This window comes from Triturus cristatus, chromosome 2_2 (genome assembly GCF_964204655.1).
Source record: "Triturus cristatus chromosome 2_2, aTriCri1.1, whole genome shotgun sequence".
Classification (NCBI taxonomy): domain Eukaryota; kingdom Metazoa; phylum Chordata; class Amphibia; order Caudata; family Salamandridae; genus Triturus; species Triturus cristatus.
Window position 1 is genome coordinate 1,041,299,135 of NC_140582.1, and position 13,375 is coordinate 1,041,312,509.

General features: G+C 44.9%; 1 protein-coding gene across 2 annotated transcripts in view; it reads right to left on the minus strand.

Moving 5' to 3' along the window:
• The window catches only part of HTT (huntingtin), a 2,065,683-nt gene that overhangs the window by 1,294,803 nt on the left and 757,505 nt on the right, over positions 1-13,375 (minus strand). The window lies entirely within an intron of this gene.

Genomic DNA, 13,375 nt, shown 5'->3' on the forward strand with positions numbered 1-13,375 from the left:
CAAAGGTGCTTCAGGGAGGGGACTTAATCACAGGCTTTGAAGGAAATCTACACTTTGAACCCAGAGATGACCAGACACGATAGAAGAACTTGGGCAGTTGGTTTTAGGAGTAGCAGCACCAATGCGAAGAGCCGGATGAAAAGCCTGATGCATCTGATATTTTTGTAGGTATGCAGTCCACACTGGAATTTAACATGCAGGTAAGTACTGCGCTTTTTTTGGTACTTTACCATGGGCAGGCAGATCACCGCAGATCGCCCACACGAGCACCAAAGACAGAGGATGGTGGTGGTGCTGCGCCTGTCACATCTAAAGGCCACAAAGGGGCAACTTTGGACACTATCCTGTAGGAGATCAATGACACCCGTGAGGCCCTTGAGTTGAAAATGGACACAATGCTGGCAGATATGGGGAATTTGAAAGAGGAACACTGGCACGTCATAGTGTCACAACTATGGAACGCACCCTGACCAAACTATCCCTGGAATTGGATTATTTACGAGGGAGCCTGGCGTCCATGGAGGGGAGAGTTAAAACACTGGAGTATAGGGCTGAAGATGCCAAAAACAGGGCCCGGAAGAACAATATTCAGATGATTGGTCTGCCAGAGAGACCAGAAGGGCCTAATACGCTGGATTTTTCCCAGAGACATGGTTAAAACCAGAGGTGGCATCTGAGGGCATCTCCCCCTTCTTTGAGTTGGAGAGAGCACATCAATTCCCGGCACGGTCCCCACCGCCTGGGGCGACACCGCAATGGCTAAACTGCTCCATTATAAGGCCTGTTTGACCCGTGATCCGATTCGCCACCAGGCCAAGCTGAGCCAGTCACAATTTTCTTATCAATAATGTAATTGCAAATGTTGCAGTGATATATTATCAATGATGTCATAGAAGATTTCATGAGGGATGTAATATGAGGAGTAATTAGCAGCGCATGGCGAGGGCATGAGTTGTACTTACCTTATGGCACAAGTTACAGTTACCAGAGATAACTACAACTGGGGAAATTCAGTGGTTTTGAACATTTAAAACTTTACTTTGTCACTAAAATTGTCTCCTATGTTACTTTAACCTTTGTTTTACAGCAAATTTCTAGGGTATTTTTTAACGTAAAGTAATATTTTGTAACCATACATAAACTATATCTAAAGCCAACCCCCGCTTTTAGCCGTGCACAGTTGGGGGTTGGTCGCAGGGACTGGCTTGTGTCCCGGCCCTGAGTCCATCCCCTTGCAGCCAGCCAACGTCCGACTCATTAGCGTAGATCCCTCCCCAAGCTACTTCAGACCTCGAGGACCGCTTCCCCCCGAGGCATTTTTTTTCTTATAAAGGGGAGGGGCCATGTGCCCCACCCCCCACAAGCCACTTAAGGACCTTGGGTTCCAATCCCCCGGAAACAAAAGATATTTATGAAGGGGAGGGGGAGCGTGCCTCACCTCCCGAACCACTAGTGGCCCGAGCACCACTACCCTCCTAGAGGGTCTTTAAGGAAAGGAGACGATGGTCCCGCAATCCTGGAGCCAATAGTGGCCCTGGGCCATTACTTAAATATAGGGGAGGGGGCGCACAAAACGCACCCTTCCAGAACCTTAGCACCCTAAAAACCCCAAAAATGGGAGAGGGCTGAGCGGCCCCCCTCACCAACCCTTATTACAGCCTCTGGATGGGATCCCTGGGACTTTAGATGGCATTTAAATATCAGCCTTGGATGGGATCCCAAGGGCCTCTCAGAGGCTTGGGGAGGGTGGGCATGCGCACAACTCTCCCTTGCACTTTATTTTTATCAAGTGGGAGTCCATGCTGTTTTAAAAAATATATATATTTTACTGAGGGCTTGCGTATCCTTGCAAAAAGAATACGTTTGGGGCCCTTGGCAGGGTCCCATTGATGTGGATGTGGTGGCGACCAATCAGATCTCTACAAAAGATCTGTCAGCCCTTGGAATCCTATGTGGCTTGAATTATGCAAAGTTTCTGATCCTTAATTGTTCCAAAACTAATGAATGGTTTACACCAAATGACAAAAACCACTCTTTCTGGACTATGATCTAGCTTTCTGACAAATTTGGAGTAAATACATTCAGCCATTTGGGGTGTAGATTTGTCAAAAGTTCCTATGGAATAATGAATGGAGAAAACACGTTTTGTGACCCCCTCCCCTTTCTTTGCCCCCACTCTAAGATCCTCCCAAAACTTTCCACTTAGGAGCTGAGGTGGAAGAACATTTGTTGGGAAAGTTTTGTGACGATTAGTCAATCGGTGGCAGAGTTATTGGGAAAACAAAAAGTGCATTTTCTATGGAAATATGGTTCTAACTAGAACTATTCACTGGTGACCACCAGTGGGTGATATATATATAGATAGCTATTTATACATAATAACGAAAATGGGTGGTTAAAATCTACGATGTACTGCAACGAATAGTAAAGGTCAACACAATGTATTTTATGGATGGTAAAGACATGCATGGTTACATCGCATATCCATTTTGGGGGACAACAAAAAAAGACTTTGAGTAAAGCTTCTGCCGCATTCTTTTGTTCTAAACTCTAGTTGACAACTTCTTGAAGCAGAATAGTTTGAATCTCCTGGAGATGTGAAGAGATATTTGTCAAAACTTTAGAGAGGGAATCCGAAAGAGGGTCTAAGAGAGGCCTTTCCAAAATGTCTTCACTGTACATTGGCCCTGTGTGATGGAAAGCCACTAGGTTCTTTAGGAGAGAAGATGTGTAAATAACCTTGGCACTATTATATGTATGTTTTTGTAAAGTGTCACATCATTAGTTATTGCTTCTGCAATTACATTCAACTTTGTTTTGTTTTATTCCAATTAATTATGTGCCGATTACGATAAACAATGCTTGGATGACAAATTTATCACGTAATTATACTGGTCCATAAGAAAATGTAAGAATCTCACTGTATTTTATGGTTGTTGCTACTACGAGGTGATGAACTATTTATTAAGATCAAGTCTTTTTGTCAGAACAAATACATTGAGCTTTATATCGCAGTGCCAGCACCTTTCTTTGCATGTATGGAGAGGAACGAGTGGCATTCATACTGAAAGTAGCGGACGTCAGAAAAGCCATGTGCCATCCCAGTCAGGTGTCCAGGGGCATCCCCCATCTTACTTGGATTCTATTGTAGCTCCTGAATTCCCAACCCCTTGGATGTAATCGGAGGTTGAGGATTGGATAGCAAATGTCGTAGGACGGTCGACATCATGGCAAGTTCCCACAGTTTGTTTTCAATGGATATGGTGGGAAGGGACATGCCTATATATTCAGTTAATAGAGTTATGGCATTCGCAAACGTACATGCGTGATTTTGTAAAGAAGCTATGGTCAAAAGTGAAGTGTGTCTGAAGAAGAAGGCGGAGGCACTACAACTGTTTAGTAATTGGTCAGACAATGTAGAAAATATAGTTATGGGGCATTTGAACCCTTGAGGGGACTTACTGACACTTCAGTAGAAGTTTACAAAATTTGAAAAGTTATCGAAGAACGACCTCTCTAAGTGATGGGAAAGTGCTTCCATGCACCTGTATGTTGAAGTGGGCATAGTGCCAAGGGGACTATGAATTAGGATTACACCCGATTACGAAAACCCCAAACCCCTAATGCTAAAGGTATGGGTTGAACGTTACATGAACAGTGACAGGGATGAACTCCTCAAGCAAACCAATACATTGATTTATGATCTTGATAACATTTTAAATAAGAATATGGTAGCCAAATACCAGTTGGGAAGGAGAGAACAATTATTAAAACTGAAGGAACCCATAAAGATCAAAAATTCCAAAGAGATAGAAGAGATTTTGAGTTGGGACAAATATATACATTTTCCCACAAAATTTGACAACTTACAGAGGCAACGCCTGACAAGTACAATAGAACCAAATAAAACAGTACAATTGATCTGAGGTTGGATGTAAGCTCAGAGGCTGAATGTGCAGGTGCAAAGAACACAGCAATAGGACCAACCAGCATCCAGGAGGTATTTAATTTTTTCAGCTGGGCAGAAGGTTCCAATAGGGACCAAGAAAATACAAAGTAGCAGTACTTGCAACAGAAGGAGGGGAAGCAGCCCAAAAAGTGAATCAGAGCAGAATATGGCAAAAAGAAAATCAGGAACAGCAAAACGCAGAGATGTCCATGAAGGACAGTGAGAAAATCTTAATTAATTCAACAACGTGAACAGTTATCTTTTGCCCTTAAACTTAATTAAACTATACCCAAACAAGTTTAATAGAAAAGGAACTTAAAAAAGATTAAGTACTTTGAAACAACAAAAGCGAAAAATAAGAATGTACAATTGACCAACAGAGGGACACAGTTTGAACATCTTAAAATAGATGAGACAAGTCTGTTCGGCATTTTAAATGATGTAGAGAACAACCTAGAATCATTACCTGACATATATAATGAACGGGAAGTGACGAGGAGCTTGGATTTGGATGTTGGTTATTATTCAGGTAACTCCTTCAGATTACAATCTAGATTTGTCCCATCGTTACCACATGATGATGCTATCGACATACACTTTAAATGTGTCTGTGAATGAAACTGACCACCCAATTTTGAAGTGGGAGATGTGGGACAGGGATTCAAACACACAGAGAAATATGACAAAGTTTTTAAGAGTTATCCGACAGTAAAAACGATGTCATCAAAGCATCTGATAAAGGTGAGAATAATGTGTTGTGGCCTACAGAGATGTACATGACAGAAGCATAGCCCAGCTATTGGATGAAGCCTTTTATGCTAGGATAACAAAATCTAGATATTTAGCTACTACAGATCATTACCATACAAAGCTTGATACATTGAGGGAGAAAAGAGTTGCTTAGCTATAAGGAATATAGCTTCATAAAAAACGCACACCCAAAGGCACCTGTACTGTATCTTATTCTTATCCCAAAGATTCAAAAGAAAAGGGACAATCCCCCGGGAAGACTGATTATATAAGCACAAGGAGGTGTACTAGAAAACACTTCAAAATATATAGACAGCTTCCTAAAAAATTATCTGCATTGTTTGCCTTTGTACTTACAGGACACATCAAATGTTTAAAAGGAATATGCTACTTACCAGTATGCATCTGTTCTTGGCATGTAGAGCTGCAGATCTACAAACTATGCATAGAGCGCCATCTGGTGTTGGGCCCGGATGTTTGCACTTGTTTTTGTCTTGGAAAGTCTTTGGAAGTCACAAGGTATGTGACTCCTCCTTTAGATCATAGTACGCATGGGCATCGGCTCCATCCTCAGATTGTTTTTCGCCAGCAGGGAAATGATGGAGCTTTGTAAGAAACAGGAAGGATGCCCATGTATGGTGTATCTAAGTAAGATAATACTGGAACTGATAAAGGTAGCCGGGGAGGCGGGTGGGCGTATGTAGACCTGCAGCTCTATATGCATACTGGTAAGTAGCATATTCCGTTCGAGGCATATGAGCTGCAGATTACACACTATGCATAGATTGTATAGCAGTATCCCCTCCTAGCGGCGACCACCAGTATCTGTTGCAGTAGTTTGAAATAGTGTTTTGAGTACAGCCTGGCCCACACTAGCTTGTTGTTTAGTTTGCACATCAACACAATAGTGTTTTGTGAATGTGTGCGGTGTAGACCATGTAGCTGCTCTGCAGATATCGTCTAAGGGAATGTTCCCTAAAAATGCCATTGAAGCCCCTATCTTTTATGTAGAGTGGGCATTAGGAGGAACAGAAAATGTACGTTTTGCTTTGTGGTAACAAATCTGTATGCATTTGACAATACACCTAGCTATCCCAGATTTTGATATGGGGTTGCCCTTGTGTGGTGGTGAGAAAGACACGAATAGTTGTTTGATCTTACGAAAAGGTTGTGTTCTCTCTATGTAGTACAGCAGTGCTCTTTTGACATCTAAGGTGTGAAGAGCTCTTTCTGCGACTGTTTGTGGCTGCGAGAAGAATACAGGCAGCTCCACAGATTGATTGAGGTGGAAGGGAGAAATGATTTTAGGGAGGAATTTAGGATTAGTTCGGAGTACAACATTATTGTGATGCATTTGCAGAAAGGGTTCCTGAATAGTTAGTGCTTGTAGTTCGCTAACTCTTCGTAGAGAAGTAATAGCTACTAGGAAAGCAGTTTTCCAAGGTTAAGAATTGATGCTCACATTTATGTAGAGGTTCAAATGGCAGCCCCATTAGCCTTGTGAGAACGATGTTTAAATTCCACACAGGTGAATGTGGTACTCTGGGGGGAATTATTCTTTTGAGTCCTTCCATAAAAGCTTTTATGGCAGGTACTCTGAAGAGTGATAGATGTTGTCTATTTTGTAGATATGCTGCTATGGCAGCAAGATGCAGTCTGATAGACGTGTAGGCTAAGTTGCATCTTTGGAGGTGTAGTAAGTAGCCTATGATGTGTTGGATAGACACATCTAGGGAATCAGTGTTGTTGTTATGGGAGTATATTACAAATCTTTTCCGCTTGGCTGCATAGCATGCTCTAGTGGTAGGCCGTCTAGCTTCTTTGATGACGTTCATACAGTCAGGAGGGAGGTTGAGGTAACCAAATTCTAGGACTTCAGGAGCCAGATCGCTAGATTGAGCTGAGCTGGGTCTGGGTGTTGTATCTCTCCATGGTTCTGGGTTAGGAGGTGTGGAGAAAGGTGTCATTTTTGGTGCGGAACTACGGAGAGTTCCAGCAATGTGGTGTACCATGGTTGTCTGGCCCAAGTTGGAGCAACTAGGATGAGCGTTAATGAGTGTTGCTGTAGTTTGCGCACCACTAGCGGAATGAGTGGGAGAGGCGGAAAAGCATACGCAAATCTGCCTGACCAGTTAATCCATATCGCATTGCCTTTGGACAATGGGTGAGGATACCCGGCGGCGAAGTTTGGGCATTTGGCGTTTTCGTGGGTGGCGAAGAGGTCTATCTGTGGTTGCCCCCACATCTGAAACAAGCATTTTCAACGCAATAGGTCTCGCATTATTAAAGTTCGAGCAGTTGGCATTGCTAATAATAATGCAACACCAATAGCAGTGCAAAGATTCTGTAATGTTAGACCTATTGCATTGCAATTGTTTTGTTTGTTGTTTTTTTTATATAGCACGAACTTGAGTGAAAGGTGTGTATTTATGTTGCATTGAGTACAGTGTAATTATGTGTTGTGTTATGTGGCACAGAGTGGTATTGTGTGGATCTTGCATTAAGTAGAGAGTAATTATGTGACGTGCAATTATGTAGTACTGAGTGGTATGTGGATTGTATTTATGTTGTATTGAATACAGTGTAATTATGTGATGTGTAATCACACAACCACACCCAACCATACAACCACACACACAACCACAACCACAACCACACACAACCATCACAACCACAGACACACACACACACAAGCACCACAACCACACACATAACCACCACAACCACACACACAACCACACCCACACACACACAACCACACACAAGAACACACACACAACCACACCCACCCACACCCAACCACACTCCCACAACCACAAACACACAACCACACACACAAACACACACACACACACACACACACACACACACACACACACACACACACACACACACACAACCACACACAACCACACACAACGTAAGGGAATCGGGTAACGGAAAGAGAAAGCACTCTATGCAAAATCACACGTTTTCAATCCAGTCAGAAACTATGACTTAGCCCCAACGAGTCCTTGTTTTGTAGCTAAGCAGATACAGTCAATTATTTCAGTAAGCCTGACGCGACATTAGAAAAAGAGAAGTATAGTACAATTATTAGGCACGCATTGTTTACCTTGTAACCGCGTAAATATTTGCAGCGCATTTTCCTTTTTTTTAACCTTGTAACCGCCTTCATTTATTTTACCTTGTAACGAAATAAATATTTGCAGCGCATTTTCATTTACTTTGCCTTGTAACCACTATTTTACCTTGTAACCGCATAAAGATTAGCCACGCATTCCTCCCAATTAAGCAACAAACTGTATTGTAGCCGCAAAGCCACAAGTAAAGTGATCGCAAAACTGAAAGCAAAGCCACAAGATGTATTTGTTTTACTGTCTGTTTCTTCTCTCATAGTGTATTCATCTTTCTCTTAGTTTGTGCGTTTCTATCTCTCCCTGTCTATCTGTGTGTCTGTCTTTGTATATGCTCCTCTGTGCCCGTCATGCCCCGCTATATGTGTCTACCTATGTGTACACTGTATTTGCGCGTATGTATCAAACTCTATGTGTGCCTTTTAGTGTTTAAAAGTTTCTGTCTTTATCTCTGCCTCTGTTCCTCTTTCTCTATCTGTCTCAGTTTCTAGCTTTGTGTATGTGCCTCTGTTTCTGTACATCTCTTTGCTTGTTAATCTCCTTTTCTATATGTGTGTACGTCTGTTTTCCTGTACCTAGGTCTAGCTCTGTGCATTTCTGTCTATATCTCTATAACTCTATTTGTAAGCAAGCGCCATTTTAGATTAAGGGAATCGGGTAACGGAAAGAGATAGAACTCTATTCAAAATCACACGTTTTCAGTCCAGTCAGAAAGTATGACTTAGCCCCAACGAGTCCTTGTTTTGTAGCTAAGCAGATACAGTCAATTATTGCAGTAAGCCTGATGCGGCATTAGAAAAAGAGAAGTATAGTGCAATTATTAGGCACGCATTGTTTACCTTGTAACCGCGTAAAAATTTGCAGCGCATTTTTCATTTTTTTTAGCTTGTAACCGCTTTCATTTATTTTACCTTGTAACGAAGTAAATATTTGCCGCACATTTTCATTTACTTTGCCTTGTAACCGCCTTCTTTTATTTTACCTTGTAACCGCGTAAAGATTAGCCACGCATTCCTCCCAATTAAGCATCAAACTGTATTGCAGCCGCAAAGCCACAAGTAAAGTGATCGCAAAACTGAAAGCAAAGCCACAAGTAAAGCGATCGCGAAACCGAAAGCAAATGCTTTGGGAAGCAGAGACAGCCGCCAATGGTGAGAGCACGCGCGCCACAGACAGCCATACGCTTTCTATTAATACGCCCGTGTCTGGGCACGATAATTGAAACCAGATAGGCTTTAGTGCACGTAACAGACACCAATAGGCCGTGGGCGGAGCGATGCACCCGCCCTTGGCCTATTGCGTGCTCTGTCTAAAAAATACAGCCACTAAAAGCCCAATAATAGAAAACGAAACAAAAAACACACGCACAAGCGTGTACAATTCCAGGGTCCATTTCTGAACCCCGGACAAAAGGACTCTTGCTGCGCAGTGCAACGCTAGGCGCGAGACCTAAAAACGGGTGAAGAACTTGTGGATGAAGTTCACACTCGTGGATTTGTTGTGTTTGGCGGCTTAACAGATCGGCTATAGTGTTTTGGACTCCTGGGACATGTTGGGCTAGGAGAAAAAATTTCTGAGGTATAGCCCACCTTCATATGCTCTGTGCGAGCTGAGAGAGCTGCAGAGAGTGTGTCCCGCCTTGTTTTTGTATATAATACATGGCTGTCATGTTGTCGGTGCGGACTAAGATAGCTTTGCCTGAAATGTGTTTTTAAAATGCTTTCAAGGCTAGGAATATGGCTAGTAGCTCCAGGTGGTTGCTGTGGAGTAACTTTTGCTGAGGTGTCCACCTGCCCTGCATGGTGTGATGAAGTAGGTGAGCTCCCCAGCCGGAGAGCGATGCGTCCGCTGTCATGACTATTTGAGGAACCGGCTCGAGGAACGGTCGCCCTTTGGAAAGGTTCTTGGTGTTCCACCACTGCAGAGAGCAATGGGTACTACTGTCTACCAACACCAGATCTGTTAGCTGACCTTGAGCCTGGTTCCATTGGCGTGCTAAGCACTCTTGGTGAGGACGCATCTGGAGTCTTGCATGAGGCACTATGAATATGCAAGAGGCCATCATCCCTATGAGTTGCATGAACACTTGAGCTGGAAGAGTGTGTTGCTGTTGGATTCTGGTGAGAAGAGCTTGTATGCTCGCTATCCTGGTGGGACTGGGATAGGCTAGCGCCCTTGAGGTGTCTATTGTGGCACCCAGGTATTGTTGTGTGTGGGACGGTTGCAGCTGGGACTTGACGTGGTTTATTGTGAACCCCAGGTCGTGAAGTCGTTGAATAGTGGCGTGAGTGTGTTGTACACACTGATTGTATGAGCTGGCTTTTATGAGCCAGTCGTCCAGATATGGGAAGTCATGGATGTGTTGTCTTCTTAGGTGTGCTGCCACCACCCCTAGGCACTTGGTAATCACTCTTGGTGCTGTGGTGACTCCGAATGTGAGTACTTTGAATTGACAGTGCTGACCGTCCACTACGAATCTGAGATATTTTCTGTGAGCGCTGTGAATGAGAATGTGGAAAAAGGCATCCTTGAGGTCTAGAGTAGCAAAGAAGTCGACCAGGGAAAGCAGAGGCAGGACCTGCTGAAGTGTGAACATGTGGAAGTGGTTCGAGTGTATGTATAGGTTTAGGGGTCTGAGGTCTAAAATAGGCCTTAGAGATCCGTCCTTTTTTGGTATGAGAAAATAGAGGTAGTAAACTCCCTTGTTTTGTTGGTGCAGGGGAACTGGTTCTATTGCACTTTTTTGTAGGAGGGAGATTACCTCCTGCTTTAGCAGTAACGAACAAGTTACTTACCTTCGGTAACAATATATCTGTAAGAAACATTAGTTAGTTAGATTCCTTACCTTAGAATATCCCCAGGCATTAGGCTGGATCCAGAAAGATTTTCGTCAGCAACACCCTTGCGCGTCGCTAGGCGTCGTCTGCGTCGTGATCGTCGGGATGATGTCGGAGAACTTAGACGCCGCCCTCCCGCGCTGACGTCAGTTCTTGTACATAGCTTTCCACACCAGGAACACAGAGCCATGCAAGAGAACGACACTGGTGCCAAAAATTCTAGGGCCCTGAAAGGGATGACCTCAACCCTAGTGTGAGAAGTTGGCCTGATATATGATGTCACTAGTTCTAGTGTACACCTTGTATCAGTCCAAAAAACCCTTATGGTGATTGGTTGTAAAGTCAACCTTATAGACCAGCTATCCTAGTGGTAGCATGGACAAGAGCAGTCTTAGGCTAAACTCTGTATGGCATGTGAAGCCAGCTGATATACCATTTGCAATCCCTTGAATACCAAATGAAAGGACACCACAACAGATATATTATAAAAATAGAATGTATTTATTCTAGTCAAAATACCCTCAGCACTCTTTATGAGATTCGAGGTAAGTACAACACAGTCTTATTTAAGCATACATAAGTCACACAGGTAAGTAATGCAGTTAGGCCCTAGGGGCCACGCAAACCATATACTAAGTAAGTGGTATAAGAGCCACTGACACAAACACAGGTTAGGCCTAGGCCTAGGGAATCGCTGGGGCTACACTATCCTACCAGTTGCTAGGCAGTGGGAGGCCCACGGGATTCAGGTGCAGAGTGGAAACACTCACGCGTAATGCATTAAAGTCGATAGAAATAGTAATGTTTAGAAATTAAGTTTTAGGACACTTCGGAAGGAACAATGAGTTAGAGACTTGGAAACTAGACACTAGGATAGTCAATACCCTTGTGAGCACCGGAGTACTCAAGTTATCTAGCCCACGGGCTGCGGGTGCATAGGTGTGAACTTGCGTCGGGTTTCGTTGTCGACTCCTATGGATGCCTGAAGAAAAGATGCTGACAGGCAGTCAGTGAAGAGTGTCCGGTGGATTCCAAGGATGGAATCAAGAAGGAGGATACCTGCAAGCAGAGGGGACAGAGTCTAGGTCACCAGCCAGGAGCCGGGAAGGAACCAGGAAGGAACCAGGCGATGTCGTGAAGATGCAGGTGAAGAGGTGAAGCTTGTCGCAGCAGCCACGGGTACCAGGAGGCGTCGAGGACGACCAGAACCAGGAGTCGAGCTGTCCCACAAGGGCTCTTGCTATCGGCGGCGTCGAAGTCGAGTTGGGACACAACAAGCCTTGGCAAACGCAACCCACGCAGAATGAAGGATTCGCTTCTGTTGCAGACCAGGAAGGCCTGAGGTGCTTCTCTTTCACAGGGAAGCAAGGGCCAGTCTGGAGGAGCCAAACCAGCGGTGGAAAGGCAAAGGTTCGTCGTCGCAGAGGTCACTAGCCAACGGGCAAGCAACCGGACAGATGCGCTGAGCAGGAAAATGCAGAAGGGCCCCACGCAGAACTCGTGGAGTGTGGTGGGCTGATCTTCGGTGCAGATGGTGCTCGGGGTTGGGGCCTCTCAATCCCCAGAGCACAACTTCGAGGATGCCTCAGAAGCTGCGCTGGAAGCAAGTAGCCAATTTTCCCAGGTAGCCGGTCCCACGTCTCTCGTCGCCTCCACGGATCTCAGCTTTGCTGTGGATGTGGATCAGGGTCGGAGAAGTCTGGAAGTCAAGGCGCTGGTCGGGGGTCTGCAGTCGGTTCCTCGTAGAACTTCGGGCAAAGCAAACGGCAGGTCGCTTGATGGTGCCTGTTTGCACAGGGTGGTCACTCCTTGGCCACAAGGGAGATTCTTCAGTCTTCTTCCGTAGTCGAATGTCGAAGGTCCAGAGTTTCTGTTCAAGTTTCAGTTATCAGTTATAGGGGCCACGCAAACCATATACTAAGTAAGTGGTATAAGAACCACTCTCACGGAAATAGAATAGGCCTAGGCCTAGGGAATCGCTGGGGCTACACTACACTAGCGTTAGTTAGGAAGTGGGAGGCCCACGGGATTCGTGTGCAGAGTGGAAACACTCACGCGTAATGCGTAAAAGTCAATAGCAATAGTACAGTTTAGAAAACGGTAGATTTAGGACACTTCCGGAGTAGCTAGGAAGTTGAGACTTGAAAACTAGACACTAGGCTAGTCACTATCCTGATGAGCACCGGAGTACCCAAGTTACCTAGCCCACAGGCTGCGGGTGCATAGGGGTGAAGATGCGTCGGTTTTCGTCGTCGACTCCTATGGATGCCTGAAGAAAGATGCTGACAGGCAGTCAGTGAAGAGTGTCCGGTGGATCCCAAGGCTGGGATCAAGAAGAGAAGAAACCTGCAAGCAGAAGGGACAGAGTCAAGGTCACTAGCCAGTGACCACGTGGAACCAGGAAGGAACCAGGCGATGTCGTGAAGATTGCAGGTGAAGGTGAAGCTTGTCGCTGCAACCAGGAGGACCAGGAAGCGTCGAGGACGACCAGGACCAGGAGGCGAGCTGTCCCACGAAGGCTCTTGCTGTCGGCGGCGTCGAAGTTGGACTAGGACTCACCAAGCCTTGGCAAGCGGAACCCACGAAGAACGGAGGACTTGCTTCTGGTGCAGACCAGGAAGGTCTGGGGTGCTTCTTCTTTGCAGAGAAGCGGGAGCCAGTCTGGAGGAGCCAAACCAGCGCAGAAGATTTCAGGGTGCGTC